Consider the following 16,687-nt stretch of genomic DNA (forward strand, 5'->3'; position numbering starts at 1 on the left):
TTCCTTTTTACTCCGTGTCATTCCGATACACGGTTTGTCCAATATTAATTTTCCGGGTTTTCACAACTTTTTCGTGTGTATTTTTGCTATTTTTCCATGTGAACCTGCCCTATTTGTATCGGAATTCCAATTTGATTTGACAGCCGTGTCCCCTGTGCCTTCCCTCACCTTTTTCCTTTTTCCTCCACCCTTTTTCGACTTCCGGATTTTTACTTATTAAATTTTAAATGCATTTTTGGGAGTATTTTTGGAGTTTTTCACATGTGAACCCCTCTTACTTCCACCAAAACTGTGTTTTAACGTGTTATCCCTGTGCCACTTCTTCTTGCGGACATTTTTCCTTCTTACTGCATGTCATTCCGGTGTACAGTTCGCCCGATATTAGTTTCCGATCCTATTTTTAGGGTTATTTTTTGGGTTTTTCCCATGTGAATGCGGCTTATCTCCGTCAGAATTATGTTTTGATGTGATAGGATTGTCGGGCACATCTTTCTACACAGTTTTCCTTTTTTCTGCACCTCATTCCGATGCACGGATTTTTCGATATTAATTTTTAAATTGAGTTTTTGGTTTTTTTTTGTGTTTTTTGCACGTGACCGCCCTTTACCCCTCCTGGAACCCCCGTCCCGTATTTTCCTTGTTTTCCCCCTGTCGTCCTGCCCACTTTTTGTTTTTACACTATTTCGCTTTGACGTCCGAATTGGGAGTTATTAATTTTTCTTTATTTTTATGTGTTTTTACGCACGTCGTCCCGCGCGTGAACGCGCCTGTTTATGATTTTACGCATCTTAATGCGCCTCCGTCGCCTCCACGTGCCCCGTCGCGGTGTTCCGGTGCCTTTTCCATCCTGTCACGGCAAAATTTTTTTTTACCCTCGCGCGTGCGCGGGACGAGGGGGTATGCCCCTTGCATGGGCCCCTGCCCATTAACCTTTCCCTCTTCCCATTGGGCACCCCCCTTATACCCTCCCTTTCCCTACCCCCCTATGGGCACTATGCCCACCCCCAACCCTTGGGCGCAACTTGGGCATCCCACCCCCTCACCCTTCCCTATCCCCCCCTACCCCCACCCTTCTCCCTCCCCGACCCAATGCCCCCCAACCACCTCTCTTCCTCTCCCTTCCCCTGCGGGTCTCCCTCCATCCCCTCTCCATCTCCCCCTCAATCTCCATTTTTTCCACCTTCATCTTCTTCTTCACCTTCCCCTCCTCCTCCATTCGTTAAATCCTCCTCCTTTCCTCCTTCCTCTCTCCGCCCCTCTGACGCCGCCGAACGCCCAGCCGCCTGCCGTCGAGACGCTGGATGTCCTCCCCGCCGCTCGCTGCCATCCAGTGGCCGCCTGCATAGTCCCATGGCCGCTTGCTGCCGTCCAGTGGGGCCGACGCCCCATCCTCCCTGACGCTCGCTGTCGTCCCCGCCGTCAGCGCGCCCTCCGCCGCCCCCCGCCGTCAGTGCGGCCATCCACCTCCCTCCCACATGCATCGCGCCGCCCCGCCTCCGCTCGAGCCTGCCCCGCCGTCCCCGTCGCCTGTCCAGCAGCCCTAGTCGCCAGAGCCCGCCAAACGCCCTGATCGCCGCCGAGCCGCCATCGCGCCGCCGCGCCCAATGCCAGAGCCACCGCCTTCGCCACCAACCCTCCCCTCTTCCTCCTCTTCCTCCTAACCTAGGTTAGTTTCACTAACCTAACAATCATCTAACTGATCTAACATTAGTTACCCTAATTAATATTAGTTAGGTTAACTAACTTAACCTAACCCCCAAACTAACCTTAGTTAGGTTAGTTACCCTTAACCATAGTTAGGTTAGGTATAACTAACCTTAGTTAGGTTAGTTCTAACTAACCCTAGTTAGTACCCTAGTTAGTTGTCACTAACCCTAACCCTAACCCCACCCCCTAACCAACTAACCCTAGTTCGTTCCCTCCACTAACCCTAGTTAGTTTACTAACCCTCCCCTAGTTAGTTGACTAACCTAACTATAGTTAACCTAGACTAACCTAACCATAGTCAACTTAACTAACCCCTACCTAATTAACCTAACTTAGTTGATTAACCTACCTAGTTGACTAACCTAGCCTAGTTAACTAACCTAAGCAACCTAGACTAACCTGACTTGCTTTAGGTAGACTAACATGACTTATCCCACTAACCAGACTTAATTGACTTATGCCTAACTGACTTATTTGATTAATTTGATTTAGGTGACTTAATTAATCACTACATTAACTTTTCCAAAAAAAATTCTGAAAATTTTCTAAAAATTCCTTTTGCCTTTTGTCAATTTTTGGGAATTTGTCTGCTGGCAATTGCCTATCCTAAAATTTCTGAAAATTAAATATTTCCTCATTTCACCCCCAAATTGCCAATAAATGTAGAAAATTCATTTAAAAAATTGTAAAAAATTCTAAAAATTTCTTAAAAAAATTCTAAAAATTTCCCCTCACCTCGCTTGCTCATTTTCCATTTATTCAATCATAAATAATCACAACTAAAAATTAAAAAATAAATAAAAATAAATAACCAACACAAACCAAATCAACACATCTGTTAAGGTGTTGTCATTGTTGTTTCATCAGTGCTCTTTACTTTTCCTTTACTGGAACTCTTCCATGCGCATTCCTGCATTACATACACACCCCTTCTAGGTATTTATTTTATGTGCTTTATTTATTTTCATTTCCCCCTTAATCACAAATTAATTGTTAAAATGAACCCTTTAATTCACCCACCGTTTCCACGCGCATTCGCGCTAAACACACATACTTTTTAATTAAAATAACCCAGCCATTCACTTAGCACGTGCTACGTGTGCTAAAGAGACACTTTAAAATTTTAAATAAAATGAACCAACCGTCACATGAGCACGCACTGGTAAAAAAGCGCTCCACATCACCTTAATTTATAATCAATGAATTGCATTTAGAGACCCAGTCGGGAATCGAAGTCCGGGAATCGAATAACTCCACTATTTTAACCTAATAATTGGTAAATAAATTTATAATAAGGAACCGCCGTTTTCTTGCTAAGGTTTATCACCTAATAAAAATTCACCCATTTTTAATAATTGATTAAAATCAACCCTTCATTAAATTAATTCCCCCCTCGCTGCACTTAATTCCCCTTTTTAATGAAGCGTTTCGTGGGATGGGTATGCGCAATCATTAGTGTTATTTTCCATGGTCCAGTCTTGGTTCTATCACAGATGTCGTATTGATATGTGTCGGATATGGTATGGTTTTGGTTTCCTGTCTTAGTTACGGTTACGGGTACGGTATGCAGTTTTTTCTTTTATTGCCTGATACGGGGTTCAGGGTGTTTGTCTGATGCATCGCATGAAGCTTTCGGTCGCATTTGTCTCGAGGTCATGTCAAATTTTTTCTAGGATGTGGTTTGCTTGGGGTTAGTAGGTCGAGTCACGTTTTATTGGTAATTCTCTTATCCTTGGTTTTTTGTCTGTTGCTTTGCAGGCATTCTCCTTGATTGTCTGTGTTTGTGGTGTGTGTGTAACCATCTGAATGGCGCCTTCTCATGCTCCTCCCCCTATCCAGTATGTCCCATTAGTTAGTAGGGATTACTCGTCCCTACTTACTTTTGAGCCCCTCACGAAGGCGGGACTTGCTGCTTTTGTGGCCACTCCTTTTCCATTGCTTCCAGAGGATCCGTCCTTATGTGATGAGTTCCTGGCCTCTTACAGCAAGAAGACAGGAGTAGTCCAAGGCATGTCTATGACTTTGACATCTCGCGGCTTAGGGAAGGCTCTATCTTTACCCTTCAAAGGAGAACCTTTTGTGACCACTCGTCAGCTCTTTTCTAATGAAGAGATTCTCAAGCTGTTGCAGAAGCAAACAAGGGAAGTCCTTGATGTTAAGAAGGTGATAAACTCTTGAGGAGTTTCGTTTTCTATGATTAATGATCCCGTATGGAAGACGATGTGTCAGTTCCTTCAGGACAGGTTCATGCCTGCCAAAACGCCATCCCACTATTTGTCCAAAGAGCTTTTCACAGCTTCCAGGATGGTGCTAAAAGGAGTTGCTATTGATTGGAGCACTTACCTCCTTACTAAAATGGATTAGCATTTTGTTAAAGTCACCAGGGGTAATGTTACCAATGTTACCTACGGATCATATTTGTCTGCCTTCTTGACCTATTCAGGTTTACAGAAGACTGTGCCTCCACCTCCTCCATCAGATCCAGTACCTCCTCCTCCACCTTCAGACAAGTCAGCACCCATTGACATTGAGGATGATGATTCTCCGCCTCCCCTGGTCATACAGCGCAAACGCTTGAAGAGGGTAGCGGATAAAGCCCCTGATGTACTTCCCTCAGTGCCTATCCCTGCTACTTCTGGCAGTGAACTCCCTGGGTATCTCACTTGTAATAACCTGTTCCGAGCACATCGAGAAGGATCCTTGGATATATCAGTTCCCTCCCTGAACAGTCTCGTCTCAGGAGATGCCATTCCTTTCCTCTGCAAGGATATTCAAAGTTCCATTGAGTTGTCAGTGACAGCCTGTGTTCAACAGCTGTACGCATCTTTCTATGAGGAGCTCATGCAGTCCAAAGACCAGTTGCATAAGGCAACATCTGAGTTAGCTTCTGCTAAGGATACCCTAGCAGATTTATTTAAGCAAATGGAACAGCAAATCCAACTGGTTGCCACTCAAAGCGATGAGATTTCTTCATTGAAGACCCAGTTATTCGAGGCTCAGTCACAGGTTACTAGCCTTTCAACAGAGAAGGAGAGGATGTCCAGCGAAGCAAAATAATTCCAAGTTCTTTTAGATGACAAGCTTTTAGCTTTACAGACTGCTAATGACACAGTGGCCAACCAAGCCTCCCAAATCCAGCAGTTGCAAGATCAGCTTGCAAAGTCCCGCTCTGTTCCTCCAAGCCCTCCTGTTCCATTAATTCCTTCTCTTTCACAGCAGGACTTGGTTGCCCTTCAGAGACAGGCTACTCTGTGCCCTCTATTCCAAGATAAAGTGGAAAGATTGCAGTCCCAAATGGACTTGTTATGGTCTACCTTTGAACAGTTTCAGGACTTTGTCCTACCAGACCATTCTTTCTTTGTCCACTACCACTTACAGAAGTTGGTCTTCTATATGAAGCTTTCCACGATGGATTTACCTTTTCCAGAGGATGGCTGGAGTGGGGCTTGGTCTGCTGAGTTGTTGACAGAGGTAGTCAGAATGGTCTTTGAAGATTCTGTCACGCCAGACACCATGTTGATGTCATACATGTATCTCCGAGGAGATTTGTTAATTCCAGATGAGGTAGATATGGCATGGTATGTGGGGGATGTGGTCTTACAGGCTATTTTATATGTCAATCATTTGGAGTTGCGCATAGCTGACATGTTTCAAAGTTATTCCTCCAAAGTAGCTGATTGTCAGGATAGTTCGTGGCATCCCATGATTGATTCGGTGGTCCTCAATCAAAGACAAAACACAGCTCCTACCTTTGCCCAGAGTACTAACCAACTGAGGATGGATCTCTTAACCTATCTTTCCAAACATAATCCATTTGATGCTACCTTCTTTGATGCCTATCATAGACGATCTCTCTTGGGACCTTCTGTTCCTACCCTCCTCTATTACCAACAATTGGCTCACCGCTATGCTATATATTTTTCCCTTTGTCAGTCTAGTTCCACCATTATTTTACCACTTCTTTTCCAACCTTCATCTTTCCCTCAAATTCCTATTTTCACTTACTGTTCCTTTATTGAGGATAGGGTATTTTCCCCTTCTCCACCCTGTTCTTCACCCCTCATAAATGTACCCTCCACATTTCCTATTTATCAGTTAACACCGTTCCTTAGTGATTCCTTACAAATTTCTGCCACTCCTTCTTTAACCTTTTCTTCCTTTTATGATTTTTCCTATCCTTCCCTACATCCACTTTCTCTTATTCCACTACCCTCTCCTAACACTTCCATATCTCAACCACCTCAGTTGGTTAGTGACTGTGACGGTTTTGATAATCAGATTTCCAGAAGAAGGGGATGGAGTTCGGATGATTGCCTTACAGGACCGCAGATTAATTGGCCAGTAATTCCAGGAGAATGGACAGCTTCTAGTCAAGCTTATCAAAACTATGTTCATTTTGCCCAACAATATTCACAGTCTGCAGATCCCTCAGTGAGATTAACTGCTCACTTTGCTTGGTACCTGGCGTATATGCATAGGCACTCTCATACTGATTCAAAGCCTATTCCAAAGTTGTGCATGAATGTCAATGTTAGCATTGATTCCCAGCAGTTGGAGATACTGTATTTTCATGCCCTCTGTTTGCCTAGCAGATACTTGGTCCTGTTGGAAAGGATGTGCTGTCTCCAATTTTTCCAAAATCCTCCTAAAAACTTTGTAGATGAATCCTTATCTATGGATCGATTCCGACAGCATCAATCTTTTAAGCGGGATCATCTTCATTGATACCTTTCCAATGTATCGTGGAAGCTTTTTAATGAACAACTTTCTTTTTGAAGAAGTCATTCAGATGGTTGTGTTGTGTATTAGTGTTTGTGTTGTGAGTTCATTTATGTCAAACAAACGTGGTGGTTTCGTATTGGATTTTGTGTACGAGCTATGTTTTGGAGATTTGTAAAGATGGGGTCGTGGTTGGAGAGTTGAAGCTGATGCTGATGAAGAAGAAGCAAACTCTTATATCCTTTACAAATTTGTGATGATTTTTAGTTTGATAAGAGGTGTTAATTTCAAAAGAGTTTTCCTTTCTTTGTATTTTTATATCAGAAACAGGTTATAAGATGGGGTCGTGGTGGATGGATTCTTTTTGCAAAGCTATTGAAGATCAAAGTTGAGCTCTTTTGAACTTGTATTCCCTTTTTCCTGGGTCGCGAGGACGCTTCCTTATTAAGTTTGGGGATATGTTGAGTGTTGAAATGACTTGTTTTTTGGCTGATTTTTGTTGTTTTTGAGAGCTGAATGGTTGATTTTATGAGATGATTGGTTGATTTGGAAGTGGATTGAGAGTGTTTTGGATGATATTGATTGTGTTTTGGAAGTTCATGATGTTTGTTAATGGTTCTGTGATGTTCTGATAGGTTCTGTATACCTTCTGTTTTGCTCTGTTTTGGTATGTTTTGTTCTGATTGTCTTCTGTAAGGAGGGATGAAGTATTGATTGATGAAGAATGAGATATTGTGAAAGCTTATTGAATGTTTTGTGAGAGTTTGAAATGGTTTGAGAGTGAGTTATGAGGTTTTGATGACCTTCTGTAACCTTCTGTAGGTCTTCTGTAGAGCTTCTGCTTCTGTTCTATCTCTGTTCTGTTCTGAACTGTAGCTATTCTGGTACTGTTCTGTGACTGTTCTGTATGCTTCTGTAAGTGTTCTGTGGAATGTATGTGTGACTTTGGGGAAAGTTTTCTAGCCTTGGAAAGAGGTGAATACAAGTGCAAAAGAGCTGAAAGAAGTGGAAGAAGTAGCTGCTGAAGACTCAAGAGAAGACTAGAGTGAAGTGACAGTAGTGAGCTATGAAGAGACACTGTAGTGGCTCTGGTGACCCTTCATATCAGACATACCTCTTGGGAGGGGTATCCACGACCTAAGAGTGATTATTGAGAGTGATTTTTGAGAGATTGTAGTGAGGATATGATGTATTATTGATAGAGTGAGAGAGAGAGAGTCAGAGATAGCCAATTCTACTCAAACAGAGTGATTGTATATGAGAGATTGAGAGAGAAGACTATGAAGATATTGAAGATGAATACTATGTGATGTTTTTCCATTCAAAGATGGTGTATTTCTTTGCTTTCTTTGTTCCATTGATGGATTTTATGAAGATATTGAAGAATATGGTTGATTCTATTAAAAACCGTGGGAGATTTACATGATGCTGCATGAAGATTTGTTGTGCCTGGTGTTCTTTTCTTCATTGTGATCATATGAAACATGATAAACAAGCTTGTTGATGTTACAAGATAGATTTTCTTGCAAGAGAATTCCCTTTTCCTTGGTGTTCCTCTTGGGGCGCTAGTGAGAGTGTGAGGGAGTGAGTGTGTGGGAGTGAGGGATCAAGATGGTGAAGCTCTTCACCATCTCCTCTTCTCTTCTTCTCTTCTCTTCTCTTCTCTTTTCTCGCGCGCGCAGCTATGGAAGATGGAGCTTGGAGATGGAGGAGGCTTGAGGATGCTTGAGTTAGCATCAAGAATCATGGAGCTACCGAGGTGTGCGAGGGAGGAGGCTACTCACATCGGCATCAAGGTATGCTCACTACATTCGTAGGATCGACGACGCGTCGGCTAGGTGAGAGATAGCCATTAGAGCTCGCTTGAAACGCTTGAAGCAATAAGCGGTCTGTGGGTCTTGGCGGTTGAGTGTGAGCTCCCACTACACCAGCCTTCTTCCCAACAAGTACAAAAGCATCGGTCTTTCCTTTGACTTAGGGTTTGCTAATTCCTAGATCTCTCCACTTTCCTTTGAAGCTTGGGATTGTAGTTCGTACCTAGCCCAATCTCCGAGTCGGGTTGATGAAGATAGTAGTTTCCGGACCGCAACACATCTTAGTTTTAGCCCTTATGATTGTTATTTGCACTAACTATGCATAACATCAAGGTTCCAATCTACCAAACATGAGCTATTAGTTCATGTTGTTAGCAAGAGCTTGGGTAAAGCCTAGAGCTTCGAAAATGAATTTCCTTAGGCTAAATTGCTTATCATGCCATCCATCAAGTGTGAAAGCTACAACATACCAATGGTATGGTGGAAACACACATATTATTCCAAGAACGGGAAGACGACAATGCTTGAAGCCTTATATGTTGTTTATGAGTTTAGCGTATGGAATCTAAATGCAATTCACTTCTCTTGATTCATGAATTTGAGAACTCAATTCTTCGAATAATCGGGATGAAGTTTATATTTTTTGGACGAGCTATTCTCACCTGGTATAGTTTGGGTCTAATGCATCTCATGCGGGAATCAAAGCAAGCATCTAATTATTTGAAAATACATTACTTACAACTGGTACCGTAGTTGGATTGGCAGTGATGCCCTCACCCAAGGCTTCGTTGCCTGTTGTGGGGTTGCCATCTACACCTGACACTTTCCACTTGGGGGCCATCCTTGGTCTTTTCCTCTTTTAGATGCATCTCACACAAGACTTTCACACCATGTGCTCGATTAGTGGGGCCAATTGGAGAGAGAATTGATCTTGCGGGTGGAGGATAACCTCGCGAGAAACAAGGTATAAGTTTGGGGCCAACGGGGAAAAAAAGATGCATGTGTCCACCCTCTTAGGAGGGGAAAAGAAAGAGTCTCTCTCCCTCTCTCTCCCTCTCTCTCTCTCTCTCTCTCTTCTTCTTCTTCTTCTTCTTTCTCTCTCTCTCTCTCCCTCTTCTTCTTCTTCTTCTTCTCTCTCTTCTCCCCCTCTTCTTCTTCTTCTTCTTCTTCTTCTTCTTCTTCCTCTCTCTTTCTCACCCTCTCTCTCTCTCTTACCTCTCTCTCTCTCTCTCTCTCTTTCTCTCTCACAGTAGCAAAAAGGGGGGGGAGAGGTGGTTACCTCCCTAGATGTTATCACCACTTTGTCCTTTCCCCTTTCCCTCCCTCGCTACCTGTCACTGATGATAGGGGGAGGGGATTAACAAATTTTGATTATTTTATAAAAAATTTAGGGGGAGCCATTTTAGGTGGCGTGCGTATTACATCCTCTCCCCCTTAGAGAACTTGAGATGTCCTCATCTCAAAAGAATTGGGGAAGACAAGCATTAATGGGGCTTAAGGCCTATGGGTTAGGACCCACCATGCGTCTACTACACTACTCTTAATGACTCAAGTAGTGCAACTCATATTATTGCAATTAACCGTAGGTACAAGAGTAGGATTTATTTCCAATATAAGTTGTATTACATGTCAATAGAGCTTCTAGGATTGCTAATCGTTCTGAAAAGGTGTAGTGGATTCTAGGTCTTTGTCTTCATTTGATTCCTCCATATATTCATAGACTGTGCTTGTGTAGCTTTGTTTCCTTGGAGGCTCAAACTTAAGTCATGACTTAAGTCAAGACAGTTTGCTTGGACGTGTCCTAGCTCATTGCAGTGGTAGTATTAACTGTAGGGAAATCTCCTACTGATGTGCCCCATCTCCTTGCATGTGTGGCATCTCTTGCCTTGATCTCACGAATCATCTTTGAGCCTCCCCCCTTCAAGCTCCAGCAAGGAGCTTAGTGTCCTTACTAAACCCTTCTCCTCTAGCACGACAGTCGGCTGGAGAAGGAAGGAAAAAATTTTGCCATTATCCTAATAATTATCCAAATCAAATATTATTATCCCCATGACCCCTTCCCAAGAGGGGATTCATATACAAAATGTGTAGTTAGATTGGAGAATATTACATTCTCTCCCCCTTGGAGAAATCGAGATGTCCTCATCTCGAGACAAACTGGGGATATTGATGGTTGAGAGTGTTTTCATCTATCCAAGTGGCATCCTCTTCGGGATAATCTTTCCACTGGACGAGGCATTCTCTCAAGGTTCTGGATCTCAATTGTTTCTCCCTAACATCTAAGAGCCTATCAGGCCTTAGTTCAAGGACTCCTTGACTAGGCATTACAACTTGTTGGTCATCAAGTACATGGTTAGGATTAGGTACATACTTTTTCAATAGGCTGATATGGAATACATTATGAACCTTTAGGTTCTCAGGGAGTTGCAGTCTATAAGCATTAGGTCCTAGGCACTTGAGGATTTTGTACGGTCCACAATACCTTGGACTTAGCTTTGTGCAATCTCCTAAGGATAGGGAACTCTTCTTTGGACGTACGCGAATGAAGACCATATCTCCTTCCTCGAAGATTCTATCTTGATGCTTCAAATCCGCGTATGCCTTTTGTCTATCCTTGGCGGCTTGGATGTCCTATCTTATTGACTTTATTTTGTCATCCATCTCTTCCAACATCTTCCTTGAAGCTTCAACCCTCAAGGTTGGATTTGAGAAGTTTAGGGGACTTCGACAATCATGACCGTACAAGCATCATCTTTGGATGATGAGGAAAAAGTTCACCAACTTGCAATTAGGCCATCGGAAAAGTCATTGCCATAATGTGTGAAGCAACTCTATGATTGCAGCAATCCTATGCCTACCACAACTGAGAAAAAGACAGATGGACCAAGGAGGTTACTAAGAATAGAGGAGTAAAGAAATGCTTCTGCCTAACATGGTCAGTATGGCCTTGATGGTTGAGATTATGAGAGAAGTAAAGGAGCCAACAGATGTGGAAGAATACTTATCGATCTAGCATGGAGAGAAATTATGCAAGTAGAGTATGTCAACACAATGAAGAATGACACTTGGAAGCTAGTGGATCAACCAGAAAAGATGAAGATTATTAGCACCAAGTGGGTCTGGAAGATAAAGTACAAGGCTAATGGAAGCTTAGAAAAGTATGAAGCTAGATTAGTTACACGGCAATTTTCACAGGTTGAAGGATTTGATTTTCAAGAATCATCGCTCCAATTACTAGAATGACCACTATTCACACAGTACTTGCAGTGGCTACTCATAAGAAGTGACCAGTTTACCAAATCCATGTCAATTTAAAATTCTTGAATAGTGACCTCAAGAACGAGGTGTGCGTGGCTCATCTACCAAGGTTTGAGGCCCCCCATTTTGAGAACAAATTTTGTATGCTGAAGAAGGCATTGTATGGGCTAAGACAAGCCCCTAGAGCATGGTATCGTGATAGATAGATAAATTCTTTTTAGGTTTGAATTTCAAAAGATGTACCTCAAATGCTAACTTGTATGTTTACAAGGATAGTGAAAAGTCAGTAGTGATTATCCTATATGTGGACCACCTTATTATAGGTGACTATCAAGATATGATCCATCAAACTTGAAAGGTTTTGAACTCTGAGTTTGAAATGACAGACTTGGGCTTGTTGCACTATTGTTTGGGGATTGAAGCCTAGCAAAATCTTCATCTCTCAAAAGAAGTATGCATGGGATAACTTAAAAGCATTTGTCATGATTGTGTGTAATGAGATAGCTGAAAGGTGAGAAGGATCGAAGCTTGCACTCGAGAGCTATGGCGGGAGAGTAAGAGCAAGAAAGAGAGAGACAAAAAATGGGAACTCCAATAGTCACAATGTGTGATGGGCCTTCCTTTATTCAAACTGTCACTAAAAGAATAAAGAATAAAGTGATGGTGACGGGCGCCCGCCACCTACGTGTGCAGTGGCAGTGACTATTAGTGTAGTAATACAAAGGCGGCTAGGCAGAGGCGCCTTTACCCCCAATAACCTCCCAGTTAAAGGCGAATCTGCCCTAGTGAGGAGTGAAAAGAGAAAAAAAAAGATAGTACAACATGTACACATGTACAATAGGATGAGGAAAGACATCATCTCATCCCACGCCCATCAACCTCCTGAGGAAGGCAAAGCGCTTGGTAGAGAGGATTTTCATGAGCAGATCTGCAAGATTCTAGTCAGTCGAGATCTTGACAAGGTCAACAGACTTGTCCTCAACGACCCCACGCATGAAGTGATACCTCACCTCAATGTGTTTCATCTTCGCATGGAAGACCGGATTCTTGGCTAACTGAATAACACTCATAGAATCTGAATGCAGTGTTGGGATAGCATCAATACCAAGGTCAGCAACCAAATGACCCAACCAAATGGTCTCCTTGCAAGCCTCAGTGGCTGCAACATACTCGGCCTCTGTAGTAGAAATGGCCATGCATTTCTGCACCCTGAACATCCAAGAAACAGCACCTCTAGTATAGGTGAATACATAGCCGGAAGTGGACTTCCTAATATCTGCATGTCCTGCATAATCAGAGTCAGCATACCCTCTGACTCATGTATCCTGGCTGCCATAGCATATGCACATATCTACAGTGCCCTTCAAGTACCTCATGATATCCTTCACGGCATCCCAATGCTTCTTGCCAGGTGTATCCATATAGCATGCCACAACACCAACTGCAAAGGCAATATCTGGACGAGTGGCTATCATGGCATACATAAGACTGCCCACTGCGGATGCATAGGGAAACTTGGCCATCTCAACCCTATGCTCATCTGTCTGCGGACAATCATCCTGTGATACCTTCACATAAGAAGGCAATGGATAGCTAATAGGCTTTACATCCTCCATGCAAAAGCGCTCATGGACTTTATGAATGTACTCCCTCTGTGACAAGTAGAGGAGTCCCTGATGTCTGTCGCATCTAATGCGCATACTAAGTATGTGAGCGGCCTGTCCCAAATCTTTCATCTCAAAGCTCTTCTAGAGCTGAGCCTTAAGAGCATCTAGCTCATCATGAGCTTTCCCTGCTATCAGCATATCATCCACATAGAGTACCAAAATCAATAAAGAACCATCATGGGCTTTCTTCATGTAAAGACACAGATCCATAGCACTCCTGCTGTAGCCCTGTGACTGCATAAAGGCATCAAACTTATGATACCACTCCCTAGGTGTCTGCTTCAAGCCATAAAAACTTTTCTTCAATTTGCACACTAGGTGCTCCCTGCCACGTTCTGCAAAGCCCTTAGGTTGCTCCATATAAATCTCATCATGCAAGTCCCCATGTAAGAAAGTCGTCTTGATATCCATCTGGTATAAATCCAAGTCAAGCTGAGCAACCAAAGCCAAGACTAGCGTAGGGTTGTCATCTTAACCATAGGAGAAAAGACCTCATCAAAATCCACACCATGCTCTTACTTAAAACCCTTTGCTACCAATCTAGCCTTGTATGCCGACTTGGGGTGTCCAGGGCTACTTTTCAGCTTATACACTCACTTGCATGACAAAGCCTTCTTGCCCGTAGTGGGCAAGGCAACCAAATCCCAAGTGTTATTCTTATGCAAGGACTATCTTAGACTTCATATCCCTCTCTCAGGAGTGACTGTCACCCCTGCGCATAGCCTCATCATAAGTGAAAGGATCTCCTACATCTGTAACCAAGACATAATGCATCGAGGGCTGAAATCTATCAGGTGGACGTCTATCTCTAGTAGACGTCTCATGGCAGGCCCTGCTGCCTGCCCAGCTACCTATCCAACACAGTGACCATGAGCATGCTGTGGCTATAGGCTGTCCAACTGGTTGTGTGGGAGCTCTCGGCTCCTCCTGAAATATGACCCTACGGATCTCAACAACTCTCTTAGGCTGCCGATGCATCTTGTCTTCATGGAAGACTACATCATGACTACGGATGACTTTCCACACATGCGGATCCCAAAGACGATAACCCATCTCACCTACATCCCCATAACCAAGGAAAATGCATTTGATACTTTTAGGATCCAACTTGCTTCTCTTATCCATGGGCACATGGCAAAATGCCTCATATTCAAAGACACGGAGATGTGCATAAGAGGGAGGTTTTCCAGTCCATACCTCCTCAGCAACCTGGAAATCCAAACCACTAGAAGGCGATCTGTTTATGATATGTATAGCTGTACTAACTGCCTCATCCCAAAAGCTCTGTGGTAGGCCTGCGTGGCTAAGCATACTACGTACACGCTCCTGGATGGTTCTAAACCATTCTGGGGGGGTGTAGGGGGCGGTCAACTGACGCTTAACACCCCTCTCATCACATAACTGCTCAAAAGCACGTGAGACATACTCACCCCCATTATCTGTCCTTAGGCATTTTAGCCTATACCCAGACTGGTTCTCAACCAATGCAAGCCATCTCTGAAACACAACCAAGACATCGGATTTCAGCTTAATGGGATAAGCCCAAAATTTTCCTGAAAAATCATCTGTGAAAGTAACAAAATACTTTGCACCACCCATAGACTGACAAGGCATGGGCTCACAGACATCCGAATGTACCAATGCCAAGGGCTCACTCATGCGTGGCCTACCAGACTTCTTATGCGTAGACCTAGTATGCCTGCCATAAAGACAATGCTCGCATGAATCAAAACATACATAATCAAGGGGCAGTAAGTATTGCAAACTAGAAAGCATTTTCATTCCCTCCAAAGACATATGGCCCAAATGGGCATGCCAAAGAGATACATGTGGGATAGAACCCATAGACAAAACATGATCAAGGGAAGAAGCGGATACAATCAAGGGATAGAGGCTACCAACCTTGGCACCTCTCGCAATCACAAGTTTGCAACGTGTGATCTTCCATGCAGAGTCTCCAAAAGATACATGATAACCTGCATCATCAAGGTGTCCAACTGACATGAGACTGCGCGTCAAAGCAGGTACATGACATACATCTTGCATAACAAAACTACTGCCAGAAGGAAACTGCAGCCTAACATCACCAATGTCCACAATATCAAGAGAGCTGTCATCACCCAAGCGCATAGAACCCAAAACAGTATGATATGAATGAAACCACTCTCAGCAAGGTGTCACATGAAAGGACACACCTGAGTACAAGAGTCAACATTGTGCATACATAGAGTGTATCTCTATCATCTACGAAGCACTAGAAGAAGCTACAAGGATATAATCATCATCAACAACATCCTCAGACTGCATAACATTGATCTCTTCAATTTTAACACTTGACTTTGCAGGCACTATGCTGCGATCAAAAGACTTATCTTGCACTTTGTCTTTCCCCTTATCTTTGCGCCTTTCATTGCACAGTTCATGGCATTGTGGCCTAATATGGCCCTTTTTCCCACAATGGTGACAAGTAACATCTGCATTCCTGCCATGGGATTTGCTATGTGACTTCCCACGAGACTTGGACCGAGATTTCTGGGAATCCTGTCCACGGCCACTGCCACTGCCATGCTTTCCATATCCATCATTCCTGCCTCTAACCATCATAGCATGTGACACAGGAGAGACATCCAAATTCTTACGGTTAACCTCTTCCTGCAAAAGAGCACTCTCAACGTCATATAATTTCAAGGTAGCAGTAGAGGCACATAATGCAATGCGGAATACATCCCATGACTCATTAAGAGTACCAAGCAAGAAAAGAGGAGTGACATCCTCTACAAAAGTGATGTCCTGCGAAGTCAAGTTATTGAGTATAGCATGGAACTGGCTCTAGTGAGCAGACATAGTCACATTCTCCTTCATCCGCAGATCCATAAGCTGCTTCAGCCAATACATCTGACTCGCTAGACTTTTCTTGTCATAGAGATTCTTGATTTTATCCCACAACTGCCATGCACTCTGTTCTTCCTCAAATACATTGTAATGAACCTGTTCTGTGAGAGATAATGCAATAGTGGACTTACATAACTCATCAAGCTCAAGCCATTCCTCATCTAGCATAGTTGCAGGCGGATGCCCGCTCAACCTCAATGGTTTGATATGCAATTTCTGCACCAACACCTGTCAAATCTGGCTCTTCCAATAAGAGTAATTCATACCATCAAGCTTAGTGATGTTGAAAATAGCATGATCAGTGGACAAACTCACCATAATGCAGGCTGGAAGACTGTAGACACTTCAAAACTGCTTGTTATTTACTGCGGAAAATGACCAAAAAATCACAAAAATCGAGAGAAAATGGCGAGAAAAGTGTAACCAAAGCTCCTACCCACCAAGTACTAGTGAAAGTACATCATTTCAAAATATTTCAGCATGAGAAATCCATGTCAATCTGGAGTTATATGCTTGCTGTAATAAATGACAATAGGGTACTGTGAGGGGCAATTGCTGACCAAATCACTGCACCAAGTCAATAAATGACAGCCATAAATGGGCATAAATCAACACCAAACAGTGATCAAG

The sequence above is a fragment of the Lygodium microphyllum genome, chromosome 11 (genome assembly GCF_053477565.2).
Source record: "Lygodium microphyllum isolate KBCC chromosome 11, Lygodium_microphyllum_v1.1.10, whole genome shotgun sequence".
Taxonomy (NCBI): Eukaryota; Viridiplantae; Streptophyta; class Polypodiopsida; order Schizaeales; family Lygodiaceae; genus Lygodium; species Lygodium microphyllum.